Source organism: Herpailurus yagouaroundi, unplaced genomic scaffold (assembly GCF_014898765.1).
Source record: "Herpailurus yagouaroundi ecotype Mexico unplaced genomic scaffold, PumYag 189, whole genome shotgun sequence".
In the NCBI taxonomy this organism is placed as follows: Eukaryota; Metazoa; Chordata; class Mammalia; order Carnivora; family Felidae; genus Herpailurus; species Herpailurus yagouaroundi.
In genome coordinates, this window is record NW_024412420.1 from 7,456,673 (window position 1) to 7,475,788 (window position 19,116).

Below are 19,116 nucleotides of genomic sequence, written 5' to 3' on the forward strand. Positions count from 1 at the left end.
ATATTTTTTTTTTTTTTTTTTCCATTTGAGACAAGTGTGTCTAAAGTTTCAGGACATCAAGAGACTGGGACCAGCCAAAATTTTTGTTTTTATTAATTTTAACATTTCCATTTATTTTACATCAAATAAAATACTAAACGGTCTTCAGATATCATGTACACGGTTTCAGTTCTCCATGGAAGGTTGGATTTCTTTGAAATATCTGAATGGCCTCGAATCTCAAATTGTAAGTATCATTTTGCAATGTAGTGCGAACACATTCCAATTCTGTCCTCAGAGCACAGTCAAGTTCTGTATGGGTAAATAAGCAACTGGTCTAGTGTTTGGGTGAGAATTCAAATGGTGTAACCCACTTTTTCCTTGCTCAAAGCAGAAACTGTGGGACAAATGTGGCATCAAACCATAACTCTCTTAATTAAATCGTAATAAATTAGTTCAATAATGATGTGCAGCTACAAGTTTCTTATTTTGTTTAGAAAACCATGGAATGATTTTATTTCAATTCTCAAAATACAAACTTGGAAATCAAGGCAGTATAAATTCCAAACAAATAAGCTTTGAGCCAGAGATTTTTCATTTTTTCTTCCTTTAAAGTGATTTTAGGGGGCAGGGTGGCTCAGCCAATTAAGCATCCAACTCTTGGTTTTGGCTCATGTCATGATCTCATGATTTGTAGTTCAAGCCCTGCATCAGGCTGTGTGCTGACAATGCAGAGCCTGCCTGGGATTCTGTCTGTCTCCCTCTCTCTGCCCCTCCCACACTCATGCTATCTCTGTCTCTCTCAAAATAAGTAAAATAAAACAACTTTACAACAAATAATAAAATAAAGTGAATTTTCTTTAGGATGTACAGATCTTGTTATATTTTGTTAACTCTTAAGAAGGAAGAATAGTTTCGTTATTCTGTCGTAATGTCCTATAACACTGGTTGTTCTTGGACACGTCAGCATCTGTGTTACAAACCATGAGAGAAACCTGGCCAAAACACCCAAGTTTGAAGTTTTCAATTACTTGTCTAGGTAAGGAAGGTAGTCAATCTGGGACTTAATTTCTAGTATATGTAAGAAAGAGAAAAGTAAACTCTAAAGCATTTGACCTTTTATTAAGGAAAGACAACCTCTCTGCTGTAGGAAACCATCAAAGTTTGCCAAATATTTCTTAAAAATTCAACAACAATAAGCATTAGCTCACCACATATTCCCTTATGTTCACTACTAATCACAGAATTTAGAAGATAAGGGGAGGGAGACTGGAGTTAGGGAGATAAGATGAAGGACAGTTGCTAAAAAGGCACATTGCGGATATACACGATCTGATTGTCACTATGACAGTGCTTTTGAAGCAACACTTCTTGACTCAGAATTATTACCTTTGTCTCGTAGCTTTGTCTCTTTGGCTTTACCAAAGTTAAATTTGCCATAACTGATTTGTTGACATTTTCACTTAGTAACTCATTAAGCTCCTCATCACTTTAATTCAGTCAACTTTTAAGTGAAACATAATATTGAATTTCTAGTTCAGCTTCAATTGACTTTATAGCAAAGATACTTGGACCTTGATGTGATCAATTAAAATCTTTCAATCTTTTACTTTTCTTTCATTGATCCACATTAGTATCCTAACCAGGGCATGCCTGTCTGATAGGATGAGGCATTGAATTGAGTGTTGTGGTTTTCCAAATAGACAGACAGATAGATAGATAGACAGATAGATAGATAGACAGATAGATAGATAGATAGATAGATAGATAGATAGATAGATAAAGCTATTAAAAACAAAAACCAAAAAAAAAAAAAAAAACAAACTCCTGGAAATTGGCTTAAATGATAAGGATGATTCCAGCGCAGTTTCTAACTACAGTTGTCAAAACCACAGAGCCTTAGCATAAATCAATTTTTGTTTAATAAAGCCTGAATAAATTACTGTATCTTCAGTGTAGCATCCCTTATTATAAACTTTTTATTTATAACATTGCTCAAAAATTTAAAAGCAATAGTTTGAATTAAAGAGTACATTCATGTGAAATATAAAATTCATGGAGCTATGTTTTTTCTTTAGTGGTGAGCAATAAATGTGTCAGAAAAGCCATAAAAACATATGGCCTTTGGTTTATGTCTAAATTAAAAGCAGACAAATAAATGAGTTCAAAATTTGGTAAGAAAATTGCTTTCACATGAGGGTGGAATAATTCAAAAGAAGAAAAACATAAGATATTTTAAGAAAAAAATCACTTTTGCCTAATTTGCGTAGCATGAAGTGTCTCTTCTCTTGACCTCTGTAATAACAAGGTAGCATGTCACATTGTCACATCACAGTGATTATTGAGAAACCTCAGCTCTTCCTGTTTTAGGAATTCACCTTGCAGAAGAAACTGAGTGGGATTCAGCGATAATGCGGAATCAAAGGAACTTTGTGGTAATTCCTTTAAGCTTTCAAGCCTGACATATAACTCCAGTTAAATTAATTTATCCTGTATAGGTGTCTGTATTTAATTTAGCCTCATATTGTGAGTCTCAATATGAAGATTTAAGTCTCGAATCATGTCACATCTTTTTTCCTCAAATATTGATTTGGTTTCATGGTGGTTTTTACTTTTTTCATAAAATACACCAATTATGTATTTGTTGCTTCTCCATTTTATTTCTTCTAAAACTTACCTCATGATCGTCATCTCTTTGCTTATTTCCCTCAACATTTTTTCCCAATTTTTATTTAAATTTCAGCTAGTTAACATGCAGTACAATATTAGTTTCAGGTGTAGAATTTAGTGATTCATCAATTACATACCATACCTGGTGCTGATCACAAGTACCCTCCTTAATACCTGTCACTTGTTTAACCCATCCCCCCTACCCACCTCCCCTCCAATATAGCATATAGGGAAGTAATGATTTTAGGAGTAGATTTCAGTGATTCATCCCCTATGTATAACACCCAGTGCTCATCCTAACAAGTGTCTTCCTTAATGCCCCTTATCCATTTAGCCCATCCCCCCACCCACAACCCCTCCAGGAACCCTCAGTTTGTTCTCTATATTTAAGAGTCTCTTATGTTTTGTCCCCCTCCTTGTTTTTATATTATTTTTGCTTCCCTTCCCTTATGCTTATCTATTTTGTATCTTAAATTCATCATATGAGTGAGTCATATATTTGTCTTTCCCCGACTAATTTCACTTAGCGTAATACCCTCTAGTTCCATCCACGTAGTTGCAAATGGCAAATTCTCATTCTTTTTACAGCTGAGTAATACTCCACATTTTCTTTATCTATTCATTAGTTGATGGACATTTGGTATCTTTCCATGTTTTGGCTATTGTCGATAGAACTTGCTATAAACACTGGTGTGCGTGTGCCCCTTCTAAACAGCACACCTGTATCCCTTAGACAAATACTTAGCAGTGCAATTGCTGGGTCATAGGGTAGTCCTATTTTTAATTTTTTGAGGAATCTTCATACTGTTTTCCAGAGTGGTTGCACCAGTTTGCATTCCTACCAGCAATGCAAAAGAGATCCTCTTTCTCTGTATCCTTGCCAACATCTGTTGTTGCCTGAGTCGTTAATGTTAGCCATTCTGACTGGTGTGAGGTGGTATCTCATTGTGGTTTTGATTTGTATTTCCCTGATGATGAGTGATGTTGAGCATTTTTTCTTGTGTAGGTTGGCCATCTGGATGTCTTTTTTGGAGAAGTGTCTATGGATTTTGCCCATTTCTTCACCGGATTATTTATTTTTGGGGTATTGAGATTGATAAGTTCTTTATAGATTTTGGATACTAACCCTTTATCTGATATGTCATTTGCAAATATCTTCTCCCATTCTGTTGGTTGCCTCCTAGTTTTGCTGATTGTTTTCTTCACTGTGCAGAAGCTTTTTATTTTGACAAGATCCCAGTAGTTCATTTTTGTTTTTGTTTCCCTTGCCTCCAAAGATGTGTTGAGTAAGAAGTTGCTGCAGCCAAGGTCAAAGAGGTTTTTGCCTACTTTCTCCTCTATGATTTTGATGACATTTAGGTCTTTCATCCATTTTGAGTTTATTTTTGTGTATGGTATAAGAAAGTGGTCCAGGTTCATTTTCTGCATGTTGCTGTTCAGTTTTCCCAACACCATTTGCTGAAGAGACTGTCTTTATTCCATTGGATATTCTTTCCTGCTTTGTCAAAGATGAGTAGGCCATACATTTGTGGGTCCATTTTGGGGTTCTCTTTTATGTTCCATTGATCTGAGTGTCTATTGTGCCAGCACCCTACTGTCTTGATGATCACAGCTTTGTAATACATCTTGAAGTCTAGGATTTCCCCTAGAAAGCCATTTGGCCCTGGACTCTTGTTTTTTGGGAGATTTTTGATTACTAATTTGATTTCTTTATTGGTTATGGGTCTGTTCAAATTTTCTTTCTTCTTGTTACAGTTGGTAGTTTCTATGTTTCTAGGAACTTGCCCATTTCTTCCAGATTGCCCAATTTATTGGGATATAATTGCTCATAATATTCTCTTATTATTGTTTGTATTTCTGTAGTGTTGGTTGTGATCTCTCTTCTTTCATTTTTGATTTTATTTATTTGGGTCCTTTCCTGTTTGTTTTGATCACACTGGCTAGGGGTTTATCAATTTTGTTAATTCTTTCAAAGAACCAGCTCCTGGTTTCATTGTTCTGTTCTACTGTTTGGTTGGTTGGTTGTTTGGTTGGTTGGTTGGTTGGTTGGTGCGTTGGTTTGGTTTAGTTTCTATAGCATTGATTTCTGTTCTAATCTTTATTATTTCCTGTCTTCTGCTAGTTTGGGGTTTTATTTGCTGTTCTTTTTCCAGCTTTTTAAGGTGTGACGTTAGGTTGTGCATCTGAGACCTTTTTCCTTCTTTAGGAAGGCCTGGATTGCTATATACTTCCCTCTTATGACTACCTTTGCTGAATCCCAGAGGTTTTGGGCTGTGGTGTTATCATTTCCTTTGGCTTCCATGTACGTTTTAATTTCCTCTTTAACTTCTTGGTTAGCCCATTCATTCTTTAGTAGGATGTTCTTAAGTCTCCAACTATTTGTGGTCTTTCCAAATTTTTTCTTGTGGTTGATTTCGAGTTTCATAGCATTGTGGTCTGAAAATATGCACGGTATGATCTCAATCTTTTTGTACTTGTTGAGGGCTGATTTGTGTCCCAGTATGTGATCTATTCTGGAGAATGTTCCATGTGCACTCAAAAAGAATGTGTATTCTGCTGCTTTAGGATGAAATGTTCTGAATATATCTGTTAAGTCCATCTGGTCCAGTGTGTCATTCAAAGCCATTTTTTCCTTGTTGATTTTCTATTTAGATGATCTTTCCATTGCTATAAGTGGGGTGTTGAAGTCCCCTATAATTATGGTATTATTATCAATGAATTTCTGTATGTTTGTGATTAATTGATTTATATATTTGGGTACTCTCATGTTTGGAGCATAAATGTTTACAATTGTTAGATCTTCTTGGTGGATAGACCCCTTAATTATGATATAATGCTCTCTTCATCTCATTACAGTCTTTATTTTAAAATCTAGATTGTCTGATATAAGTATGGCTACTCCAGCTTTCTTTTGGTGACCATTAGCGTGGTAGATGGTTCTCTATCCCCTTACTTTCAAACTGAAGGTATCTTTAGGTCTAAAATGGGTTTCTTGTAAACAGCACATAGAAATATCTTGTTGTCTTATCCATTCTCTTACGCTCTGTCTTTTGATTGGAGCATTTAGTCCATTGACATTTAGCGTGAGTTACTGAAAGATATGAATTTATTGCCATTATGTTGCCTGTAGAGTTGGAGTTTCTAGTGGTGTTCTCTGGTGGTCTCTAGTGGTTCTTTCTAGTCTGTTGCTTTTCATCTTTTTTGTTTTGTTTCATCTTTTCTCCCCTCAGAGATTCCCCCTTAAAATTTCTTGCAGGGCTGGTTTAATGGTCATGAACTCCTTTAGTTTTTGTTTGTCTGGGAAACTTTTTATCTTTCCTATTTTGAATGACAGCCTCTCCCTGAACTATTTTTGATCAATTGTTTTGAATCTTTGTGAGGCAATTCATGGATCTCCATTTGCTTTGGGTTAGTTACTGGAAGTTTGTTATGTTCCTTTGGTGTTGTCATCTTTCCTTGATTCTTCATTATCCCTATACCTTTGTGTAGTTGCCTGCACATTTGATGAAACAGTCACCTCTTTGAGATTTTATGGATTGGCTTTGGTAAGAAAAGACCTTAACCTGTGGTAAGGGGAACACTGGAGTCTGGTGTTGCCTCAGGTCTAGTGGTGTGGGGTGCCATGTGTGGGGTAAATGTTGGCTTTGGGTTTGAGGGGACATAGTATCTTGTTGGCTTAGGTAACTAGGGTCCATGACATTGATAACTATGTGATTTTTAGTAGTGAGAGTTGCAGCCGGTCCATGGTGGCTGCAAGGGTTATCGAGGCCCACTGGAATGTCACCTCCAGTTCCAGTGGCAAAGGAATGGGGCAGGTGGCACTGGTAGCTGGAGCTGGTGGTGTGTATACACTTAACTATGGGTGCTGGCTACAGGTACCCATATGGTGGCATGGGCTGGCTGCATGCACTTGCACAGTGCGGAGTACCAGGGCCAGTGGTGGGTGTCAGGGCCACATGCAGGCACATGAGAAGCTGGGGAGCCCCAGGCTATTGGTGTGCACTTGTGAGATGGCAGGAGCTAGCTGCAAGCATGTATGGTGGTATAGTCCTGTGACAGTGCTTGGGACCAGGTCCTGGTATAAGAGCAGCTATGAGCACGTTGGCTATCAGCATAAACTTACGTGGCTGTGGAACTAGACACAAATGTGTGCATGGCAGTGGAGGTTTGGTGACAGGAGCTGGGCCTGGTGGCATACAAGTGTACTGCTGCAAAAAATAGCTACAGGCACACCTGGCAGTTAAGAAGGCCAATGGCAGGAAGTGAGGCTGGCCCTGGGTACTTGACCAGCTGTGGGGGACTGGGCTATTGGTGTGCACTCATGTGGTTGCAGGGGCTAGCTGCAGGTGCATGCATGGCAGTGGGGGTTGGCCATAGAGGCCTGGAGTAACATCAAGTAATTGTGTAGTCAGGGGATGGCTGCTGACATGAATCCCAGGGCCCAGGGTGTCCATGGCAGCACTGGCTAGAGTAGCTCTTGGAGGCAGTGTTTGTTTGGGGGGTAAAGGGGTACTCATTTAGGCAGCTGAAATCTGTGAATGCAAAAAAAAAAAATCTTATGGGGTTCTCAGTGGTGAAATCTGCAGGAAGTCTGCAGTAGCTTTGCTGACCATTGGTTTCCTCAATGGCAAAAGCTCCTGGGGTTCCCTGAAGAGCAGTCCACTGCATTCTACAAGGTCCTCAGTGATGTGAATTGTGGAAGTCCACAGCATCCACAAGGGCTGTTGGAATCCTGAGTGGCAAAGGCTGCTGGCGTCCTCTGTAGAGCAAGCTACTGGGAACCATGGTCATTCCACTACATCGCTGATACTGGTGGTCTCTCCCTTTCTTCCTTGTCTCTGTCAGTCTCCAGACATTGCAGCTGGTCTCCAGGTCACATAAAAGTGAGACAGATCCTCTGTGCAGTGCCCCAGAAAGCTGAAGAAGCTGGTCACTCACTCCATTCTCCTTTTCCCAATGAGGGTAATTTCTGTCTTGGCACTAAGCACACCTCCCTGGGGGATGGGATGATGCAGGCAAAAGGAGCTGTTCTTCCTACCCATTTTTGTGCAGTTATTTATAAGTGTTTTGCTCTTAAAAAGCTGAAGTTTCTTAAGTGGACTTCCGTGTTCTCCCAGAGCTATTTTTGTTTGTGGAGAGCAAATTGTTGTTCTTTGTGGGGGAATGGTGGCTGGGATCTCCTTCACTGTCTTGGTGACATCACTCTTTATGTCGCATTTTAAGTAAAATATAAACTAGAAAACATTGGAGATAAAACTTTTAAAGTTGTAAGAAAAATAATTGGACCTAGAATTATATTAGTTATAATATAACTAAAGTTACATATTATACTCTATTATAGCCAACTATATTATACCCAACCAAACTAGTTCTCAAGAGGAACAGGAAAAAAAATCTTAGATGTAAAAAGTGCACAGAAAGTTGACCTCCATAGACCAAAATAATTACTGAGTAGGATTTTCTTTTTTAAAAAAAACATCTTTTTAGGGGCACCTGGGTGGCTCAGTTGGTTAAACGTTGGACTCTTGGTTTTGGCTCAGGTAATGATCTCATGGTTCATGATTTCGAACCCCACATTGGGCTTCACACTGATAGCACACAGTCTGCTTGGGATTCTCTCTCTCTCCCTTTCTCTGTCCCTTCCCTGCTTGCTCTTTCTCTCAAAATAAATAAATAAACTTAAAAAGTTTAAAAAAATATCTTTTTACACATTTTTATTTGCAAAATTATGATACTAGAACTACTTATTTTTTCTTTGTAACTATTTTGTACTTTTCTTCTGAAAACAATTAGTTTTATTATTATTGTCCTTGGAATTCAGGACTTTTACCAAAATATGTGTATAGATAGGTTTCATCCTTTCATCAAACCTTCTTGGAATTTGGTATATCCTTTAAAGCTGTAGATTCATGTCCTTCTTCAACTTGGAGAAATTTCCTTCCTGTATATGTTTGATAATATTCTTTTGTCCGTCTATTCCTTTTTCTTCTTCTATAATACTTTTTGTTTGTTTTATTTTGTTTTTGGTCAGTGAGGCTTTCTTCAAATGCAGCCAAATATCTGATTCTTTTTCTGTATTATTTCCATTATTTTTTAACTTATGCTCTCTTCTTTGAGATATTTCTTCTACTTTCCCTTCTAGGCCACTAACTTATTTTTTTTTATTTTAATTTTTTTTAGCATTTATTCATTTTTGAGAGACAGAGAGAGCAGAGTGCAAGTGGGGGAGGAGCAGAGAGAAAAGGAGACACAGAATCCGAAACAGGCTCTAGGCTCCAAACTGTCAGCACAGAGCCTGATGCGGGGCTCAAACTTACAAACTGTGAGATCATGACCTGAGCTAAAGCCGGACGCCTAACAGGCTGAGCCACCCAGGCGCCCCCTAACTCACGTTTTAATAGTGAATATTCTCTTGTTTTATCATTTATTTTATTTTATTTTATTTTATCTTATTTTATTTTATTTTATGTGTGTGTTTAGAGAGAGAGAGCATAAGCAGGGGAGAGGGGCAGAGACTGAGAGAGAGAATATTAAGCAGACTCCATGCCCTGTGTGGAACCTGACACAAGCCTCAATCCCACAACCCTGGGATTATGACCTGAGCCAAAATCCAGAGTCGGATGCTCAATTGACTGAGCTACCCAGGCGCCCCTCATCAATTGTATTTTAAATTATAAGTATATAACTATATGTTTCCAGAAATTTACTTCATGCTCTGACTGAATCTCTATAAATGATCTTGTATTTTCTATTCTTTTTGTTTTGTTTTGTTTACTTTCTTTTCGTGTGTGTGTGTGTGTGTGTGTGTGTGTGTGTGTGTTTTCTAGTTGCTGTTTTCTCCATGAGACCTATCTTTCTAGGTATTGGTTCTATTTGAATTTGCTTCCTCTGATGGCTGGACCCATTCATAAGTGCTGACTCACTGTGGTCTACTTATCAGAAAACTCTGGTGGTAGCCCTGCAATTAATGAAGGGTGTAGAATTCCCTTTTTCCTTGTTTTCGTGATGTAATAAGGCTCAGTAAGACTCCTTGCTCCTTTTGTCTTCCTACATTCTCTGTGGTAGATTAAATTCTTGTTGTCAGTTCTTTGTTCTTTTCCTATATTAGAATTTTACATTGTTATCCTTTGTTTCTGACTTTGCATTACCTCCCAAATAATTTAATAGTGAAGAACATTAAAAAAAAAAAAAAAAGAAATGATCTCCTAATTATAAAAAGAGGGAAAGGGAAAATAACTTGTAACAGTCACCCCTCCAGAACATGTATGATATTCCACTGCTTTGGGATAGTGTTGTTAAGTGTTGGAGCTAGAAGGTCCAAGATTATGGCATGCGGCTGACAACCTTTCCTGTCTCTGCAGTGCATTGTTTGGTGAGTCAATATGGCTGTTCCAGATCCTGCCTCCTGGGCTGGGAACTTTGTGTGCTGTCTCCCATTGTCTTCACGCATCAGTATATTTGGTAATTTATTTCCTATGGTTGTACTGTCCAACAGATAGGAATGTTAGAATGTTCTTTGGAACTAACCAGACTGTTAGCCACTCACCACATGTACACTTGAAATGAGACTAGTGTGACTGAGAAAAAAAAGTCTTTCATATTTTACATGTTAATAAATTTAAATGTAATAGCTACAGTGGTTGGTAGCTGCCATATTACAGAACAGCTCCAGAGCATGCTTTATGGATTCGTCAGCCCAGTTACTTTGATGAGCATAGAAAAGTTTGGGGATTGCCTTAGGCTGGTGGATATCAATTTTATGCATTTTTGGGGGCATATTTGAGGTTTCCTGGCAGTCTAAACCTCTCAAACCCAACTTAAATGTGAGATGCTTTCATTGTGTGAGGTTCAGTTGGCAGATGACACATTACAAAATGTTGCTTAACCATACCTTTTATCCCGACTCTCTTGATTGATTTCATTCACTCTTCCAAACAGTAACAGGCTCTGGGAACTTACCTATATACCCTTACAGACTTGGCTTATGAGCTTTTCCCTTTGCCTCAGCCTCTGCTTCTGCCTTGATTGGGATACTGACACAGAACTAATCTGCTGTCTGCCCCTAGGCTGTGGCCAATTCTATCAGTGCAGTTTGCAGCGAGGCGTTATTACCTCTGCCTGGCAGCAGATGCTTGCTGGACGTCTGCTGAGATCCATTTTGCCAATTCCTCTGACTCTCTTGGTATCTGGATTTCTGAGCACCAGATTTATTTAGGATAGAAGAGAATATGACTCATGCAACTTAATAGGCGCATGATTCTCTGGCGTTTGCTAGTCTGGGATCACTGGCAGACTACAGTCTGAAAAGTGAGCAGAATGGTTCTCCTGCTCTTCTCTGCCTGCATTCAGTAGTGCTAACTTGTCTTCCCCATACTGAAGGATGCAAAACAGGGGCCAACAGATTCCAATATCTGACACTTTTCTACTGAATCCTCTAAAGCTTCAGATGTAATACACCCAATATCAGAGTCTTTGAAATGAGTAATAGTCTTAATCTTGACTTTACTATTGCATATCGTAGATTCCTCAGGATGGATGTCTTACTTGCAGTGCATCGTTTTGCAGGTAGCTGTTTTTTACATTAGCCAGGACTTGATGTTGTGAAAATGAAGAAGAGACAGTTTATGTCGTTGGTCACTTCATCTTTTTGGAAACATTTCTGTTCATTTGACTCCTAGGACACCAAGTTTATCTGGTGCTTTCCCTTATCTCACTTTCTACTCATTTTAAGTATCTCTTGCTCTCTCTGACTTTCCTTTATATTTCCTTACATGGATGATCTCATTTATTCCTATGGTTTAAATACATGAGCAAACACGTATCTACATACTGATGACTTCCAAATATATATTTTCTGTTTCCAGCTGTCTATTTCACATCACCACATGAATATCCAATAGGCACATCAAATTAACATATACAAATGTCCCAACATGCTTTTCCCTAATCTTCCCCATTTCACTAAATAGTATCACCATTTACTCAGTTGTTCAAACCAAAAATCTAGGAAGCATTTAATGCCATTTCTCCTCTCATGCTCACATCTAATTCATCAGGACATTTTTAGATCCTTTCCCTAATCTGACCAGTTGTTACCCATTTCCCAGCTAAGACATGAATTAACTTTTTGCATCTTTCACCTGGCTAATATTCTAGCCACCTAAGCATCTCTTTGCTTGTACCTCTGGCCCCAAACAGTTTTGACCCCAAAGCCATATTGATCTTTTAAAACTATAAATAAGATCATATTACTCCATTGCTCAAAACACTCTAATGGTTTAATATTATACATAAATAAACTCCAGATATCTTACTGTCATGTCTGAGATCTCAGTGATCTGGCTCCTGACCACCTCTCTGACCTCACCTTCTAACTTCTGTCAAAATTCCCATTGCTCATGCCTCTCCAGCTCCAGAGTTCTTACTCTTTCTCTGACTTGCCAAAGTTATTTTCTTGGGAACGGGTTCTTTTTTAATTGTTCTTTCTTTCTATGGGACAATCATCCCCCAGATTTTTTTTTTTTTTTAAGACTTGCTTATTTCATTTAGGTCTTTATTCAAACGTTATGTTTCCAGACGTTTCACCGGGGCACCTATCTAAAATAGAAGCCAGCTTCCAATTTTTGCCCTTTTCTTAGGATTTTCCAGTCTGGGTGCCATGAATTGTCACAGTTGCCAAATATTGATCCCCTTACCTCACGGGACGGGCAGACAATGCCTGGGGAGACTTTATCTTCCTGCCTCCAAGCTGCCATGAGTTCCCTCTGACTAGGAACAACCCTAGAAACATTTAATTCAATGGACTGTTTAGATACTAAGTGTTATTATTTGTCATTACATGAACGAATTTGAGAAGCCTACTGTTTTAGCCTGCCCTGTTTCTTTCTTATCACACTCATTAGTATAAACTGAGTATAAACTCCGCCAAACGGAGGTATATCAGTCAGTCAAATGACATGTTATGGATTTATGCATTTTCCTGTTGTCTGCCTTCCCCAGTACTATTTGCACCCTAAAATAACAGGAACCTTGTTCTGCTTTGTAGATCTCTGCAGCACAAATGATAATTCTTTTTGTTTTTACTTGGTTTTATCGAGGTATAATTTATATTAACAGTAAAATTCACCTTCTTTGGTGTACCCTCCTGTGAGTTTGGTAAATGCATAGAATTGTGTAACAAACACCCCACAATAAACCTAAAGAAGAGGTCAAATCCTTTCTTCACTTCAAGCTTCTGGCAATAAGTAATCTCTTCTCTGTTGCTCTGATTCGGCCTTTTTCAAAATGTTATATAAATGGAATGGTATCAGATATGTGACTTGAAAATATTTTCTTCTCATTCTGTGGCTTGTCTTTTCATCCTCTTAATAATGTCTTCTGAAGAGCAGACCATTTTAGTTTTGTTGAAGTTCAACTGCTAATTTGTTTGCTTTGCAAATTATGCTTTTGGCTTCATATGCAAGAAATCTAACCCAAGGTCACAAAGATTTTCATCGACAAGTTCTATAGGCTTAGGTTATCTAAACTATTCATTTCTTTTTGAGTGAAACTTGGCAATTTGTATCTTTCAACAAATTTGCCCATTTTATCTATATTGTTGGACTTTCTGACATGACGATGTTTATAACATTCCCTTACTTTTCTTGTAATCTCTGTAGTGTCTATAATGGTGCTCTTATGTAATGATGATAATATTTGTCTGCTTTTTTGTTTCTTCATCAGACTGATTGGAAGGTGTTTTGTTTTCAAGTTATTTTTAAATTTTATTGATTAAAAAAAAGGAATAGCTTTTGGGGCACCTGGGTGGCTCTGTCAGTTGAGCATCCTACTCTTGCTTTTGGCTCAGGTCATGATCCCAGGGTCATGGGATCTAGCCCTACCTCAGGCTCCTCACTGAGTGCGGAGCCTGCTTGAGATTCTCTCTCAACCTCCCTCTGCCCCTCTCCCCTGCTTGCACTCTCTGTCTCACTCTAAAAAAAAAACAAAAAAAAAAAAACCCCTTTTTTTTTTTTTTTTTTTAGAAAGGAATAGCTTTGATTTCATTAATTTTCTCTGTTTTCTGCAAATGTGATTTTTGTTCCCTTGTACCAGGTGTCTTTCTTTTACTGGCTACATTTCGCAGGGCTGTTTTTGGAGGGTTGTCGGGGACTAAGTCAGTGTAGCCAGGAGCTGAGCTAGGTTTGGGTTTTATTGTTGCTATTGATTAACCCCAGCATACCATTTCAAATTCCTCTCTCTTCACCCTGTGCTTCCAGTGTGGAATGGTTGGTCAGAAGATTTTTCTCCACATTTTTGCTGCATCCTCAGTTTTCAGGCTTCCTCTATGCCCGTGCCTCTGAGAATCTCTCTCTCCACTTTCTTCCACCCTATAACATTACAGTTCTGTTACCAGCTACTCGGTAACTAGCTACTTGTTAACTGTAACACAACTGTACTGGACGGCAGTGGTGGAGGTGTGTTATACTTGTGCGGCCCAAGATTTACCTTAGCCCCTATGTCCCTGTTTCTCAGTGATCCTTTTCTTTCCCCTACTGGTAAGAGACTCCTTATTCTTAAGTTTTTATTTAAATCCCAGTCAGTTAATGTACAGTGTAATGTTAGTGTCAGGTGTACAATATAGTGATTCAACACCAGGTACTCATTACAAAAAGTGCCCTCTTTAATCCCCATCACCTATTTCACCCAACCCCTCATTCCCCCTCTCTGGTAACCATCAGTTTGTTCTCAAGAGTCTGTTTCTTGGTTTGCTTCGTTCTCTCTCTCTCTCTCTCTCTCTCTTTTCCTTTTGCTCATTTGTTTTGTTTCTTAAATTCCATATATGAATGAAATCATTTAGTATTTGTCTTTCTCTGACTTATTTCATTTAGCATAATACTCTCACTCCATGGAATATTACTCAGCCATATAGAAGAATGAAATCTTGCCATTTGCAATGATGTGGATGGAGGTAAAAGATTCTTTTTTTTTTTTTTTTTTTTAATTTTATTTTTGGGACAGAGAGAGACAGAGCATGAACGGGGGAGGGGCAGAGAGAGAGGGAGACACAGAATCGGAAACAGGCTCCAGGCTCTGAGCCATCAGCCCAGAGCCCGACGCGGGGCTCGAACTCCCGGACCGCGAGATCGTGACCCGGCTGAAGTCGGACGCTTAACCGACTGCGCCACCCAGGCGCCCCGATAAAAGATTCTTAATGGTCTGTGCCCAGGATGATTAACTGGTCTTTCCTAAGAGGGAAAAGGAAAGGTGATTTCCTCCTATCTTTGTTTCTCCCTCTCCTCTCCCCTCTCTCTTTCTCTCTTTTCTTTACTTTTCCATAGTTGCAATGGGTGTGTGCCTTGGGAATGGCAGAGTTTGCTATCTTTCCCTCATCCACTCAAGGTTTTGAAAATGTTTGTCCTAAGGGGAGAAAAGTTCATGGGGGATTTACGTGGCTTTTCTGCAGTGTTGGTCTCTCACATCTTCCACACTTAAGCCATTGAACCATAGAAAGTTATTTCTCTGGTTTTCTGCCCTGTCTCTGATCTTTCTCATGAACACACCATGAAAGCCCGTAGAGAAGAATCTGCTGGTAGGTGAGGACTCCCCTTATATCTGAATCTCCCAGGCTGTATACTTCTGTGCTAGCCTATACTCGGCCTTTATAGAAATTCTTTAATAATTTTAGCTGAATTGTTCTTGTCAATTGTATGCCAGCATCATCTTCCTCCTATGTTCTTCTACGGCTAAGCCAGTGCTTTTGACCTCCTCTCTTTGGAAGTGCTTTTCTTTCCTTAAACTACAGCCAAGATATTTGTCCTGCAAACTTAACTCTTGCATAGATTCAAGAAGCATTATTATTTTATAGATTATCGTGGGTTTTTAATTTGTTGAGAGGGAAGAACTTTTCAGTTTTCTACACTCTGGGTAGAATCTTCAATGAGGCTATTTGTTGAACGAATGAAGTAAGTTTCATTTCATTTAGTTCTTGTCCTTTCTTTCTTTCTTCTTTCTTTCTTTCTTTCTTTCTTTCTTTCTTTCTTTCTTTCTTTCTCTCTTTTTTTCCTGGTCAAATACCAATAGCTCAGACCCCTTCTTCCTATTTGAGATACTATTACAGTTATTTATCCATACTAGGTTCTCAAGATTTGGAGGTGGGGGGAAGAACACTTAAATGTATAGGCATAAATTTCTACATCCTGAGTGATAGAGATTGTTACAAGACTACCTCTCCTGTACTACTAGTTTTCTATTCCTTCTGTAAAACAAATCACCACAGTTAGTACATTAAAATATCACACATTTATTATTCTACATTTCACAGATCTCAAAATGGGTCAACAAGTCTGCATTTCTTCTGGAGGATAATCTATTCCCTTGACTTTTTTCAACTTCGAGTGCCAGCCCACATTCCTTGGCTCACGGTTGTGTGTCATCCCAGCCACTTCTTCTGTTGTCACTTCTCTTTCTTTCTTTCTTTTTAAATTTTTTTAATGTTTATTCATTTTTTGAGAGACAGAGCGTGAGTGGGGGAGGGGAAGAGAGAGAGGGAGACACAGAACCTGAAGTAGGCTCCAGGCCCTGAGGTGTCAGCACAGAGCCCGACATGGGGCTCGAACTCACAGACCATGAGATCATGATCTGAGCCAAAGTCGGATACTTAACCGGCTGAGCCATCCAGGCTCTCCAGCCTCTCTGTCTTTCTGACTCTGACCTTCTTTTTTCTCTCTCCTAAAGAGATCACATTGAGCCCACCAGGTATTCCAGGATAATCTCCTTATCTCAAGATCTTTAATTTATGCACATCTGCAAATTCCCTTTTGCCATGTAAGATAACATATTCAAAGTTTCCAGGGATTAGGGCCCAGACATCTTTGGGGAGCCGTGATTTAACTTCCCATGCCTCACGGCAGAAATAGCTAGAAAACTGTGAAAAGTATATGATGTGCCTCTACGTAGCTATTCAGCAAGTGGTAAGACAGCCCTGAGACCGAGAAGGCAGTCAGTCATATATGGCTGACCCTATTATTGCCCTAGATTTCTGCCTGGATGTACTTTCTGGACAGTAGTGTAGGGTAGGAGAGCCCTGGCAGAGCTGAACTGAGAGAACAGAGAACAAAATTTAGGGAAGCTGAGATATATCTCTTCCTTATGTTTCTTGTCCATCTTTTTTCTTTATCTGTTAAGGTGCATTTGCCTAATTATATATGCTTCCATCTCAATCTGTGTCCAGTTTCTTAACACTCTTTCTCATGACAGGCTTTATATTGAACAAAAGGTATATGTTTTAGGACTTGCTACTTTATAGTATAAAAGACTGTGTTGCATGTTCTGAGTGTTCAAAGTAAGCACAGTAAGGACTTTTTATTTCTGTAAGCTTAAAAACCAGTCTAAATGAATCTGCTTTTTAACATTGTTGTAGCCCTCAATTGATATTCCTTTCCTTAGGTCTATAGACCTTAATAGGAGGGGGGAAAAATGAAATCTACCTGATTAAAAAAAAGTTTCAACTATACACTTGAGACCAATCTGGTTTCAACAAGTGGTTAATTTTTGCCAGATTTAATAAAATCAATTTTATCAGGTCAGGCTATTTAATGTGCTGTATGTAGAATCACATATAAATATAGACTAGGATTAATATCAAATGTAAATTTAAGAACATAAAACCCATTAACTAAATTTATTCTGCCAGCAATTAAAATATAAAAACAATTCTTTCAGGATTTCCCAATTGCTTAAAATTATCACTGCTTCTTTGTAATATGCCTGTAATGATTTCGACTTTTGTAGGACTATTTCTGGGTTCCCATAAAAAGGAGTGACTTTGAATTATCCTTGCCTTAGCAAATTTTTCCTACCTAAGCAAAAAGGGCCGGTTAGAAATCATTCACAGATTCTATAGCTGTCATTTGCTTTTCACCAATAGAGGGGTCATTAACATACTCAATTTCCTGTGAGTCTTTTTTTTTTCCCCATAAAAATAGTAACCATTCCCTTAACACCTACGATCATGGTTCAGTGTGCAGCCTCTGGAGCCAGACTACCTGAGTTTTAATCCCCACTCCAAACCTGTCTAGCTTCATGATCTTGGGCAAATTATTGAAACTCATGCTGCCTCAGTTTCCTCACCTATTTCACAAAGTATATTTGTTTGTGAGGTGGATGTGAGGGTTAAATGGCCGACACTTGTAGAACATTTGGAATATATCTCATATATAACAAGCAGTCAGTATATGTAGGCTATCACTACTGTATGTCCAAGACCACCATAACTCTTCTTTGCATTATTATTTCTGATCATCACTACACTCCTTCCAAGTATTGTTTATTTCCACTCAGAGAGGAGGCAACTCAGGATCAAAGATGTTTGATAAATTTATTGAACTGCAAATAAATAGTCGACTTGAGATTTGAGTACCTCTCTGTCTACTTTTTTCTACCAAGACTTAGTTGTGTTTTCAATGGTAATGAAAGGATAGATGTTGTACTTGAATGATTAAATATCTCCTTCACTCCCAGGGAGCCGAAAGAAAAAAGGGGCTCCTAGTGCTTTAAGTGCAAAAGGTATGGTTTCTAACCCAGGAGAACCACCTGACGGCAGGTTCTTCTCTACGCTTGGAGACCCTTGGCAAAGCCTCGCAACTGCAGGTGGGGAAAGTGCACAGCAGCTGTTTTGACAGCCTGATGAGAGAATTTGGTGCCATATGCCAAGACTTGGGGTACAAGCACAGCCTCTTTGGTTGCCTGTATTCATATCCATCTGTTGTAAGTGGCATTTTGCCGAATCGTAATGAAGGAGCCAACCAAAGAGGATTTTCTGAAAAAGAAGCTTTTTCTTTTCTTCCCCTCCCCGCCTCCCCGAATATGACCATCTGCCTGGGACCCGGAGATACTCTGGCTTTATAGAGCCTACTTACAAAATCACACTGAATTCTTATTTCACAGAAATGTCTGATTGATTGAATATTTCTTGAACATACATAGCTTTGATTAATTTTCAGATATTTCAAAATATTTGCTTAAAAAAAGTAGAAATGCAAGGGATTCACATATTTAAAGTCTAGCGTGTAGTAAGCTATTTGCATATATTATCTTATTTCGTCTTCACAATGATTTTAAGAGTTAAAAATGAAGATATTCTTTTACAGATAAGGAGTCTCAGACTCAGAGAGGTTTGCTAACTTGGCCAGTGGCATGACACAGCTAGCAGGTGGTAAAACTGGAACTGGAGGGGCGCCTGGGTGGCGCAGTCGGTTAAGCGTCCGACTTCAGACAGGTCACGATCTCACGGTCCGTGAGTTCGAGCCCCGCGTCAGGCTCTGGTCTGATGGCTCGGAGCCTGGAGCCTGTTTCCGATTCTGTGTCTCCCTCTCTCTCTCTGCCCCTCCCCCGTTCATGCTCTGTCTCTCTCTGTCCCAAAAATAAATAAAAAGCGTTGAAAAAAAAAAAAACTGGAACTGGAATGCAGGTTTTTATGATTCTTAGGAG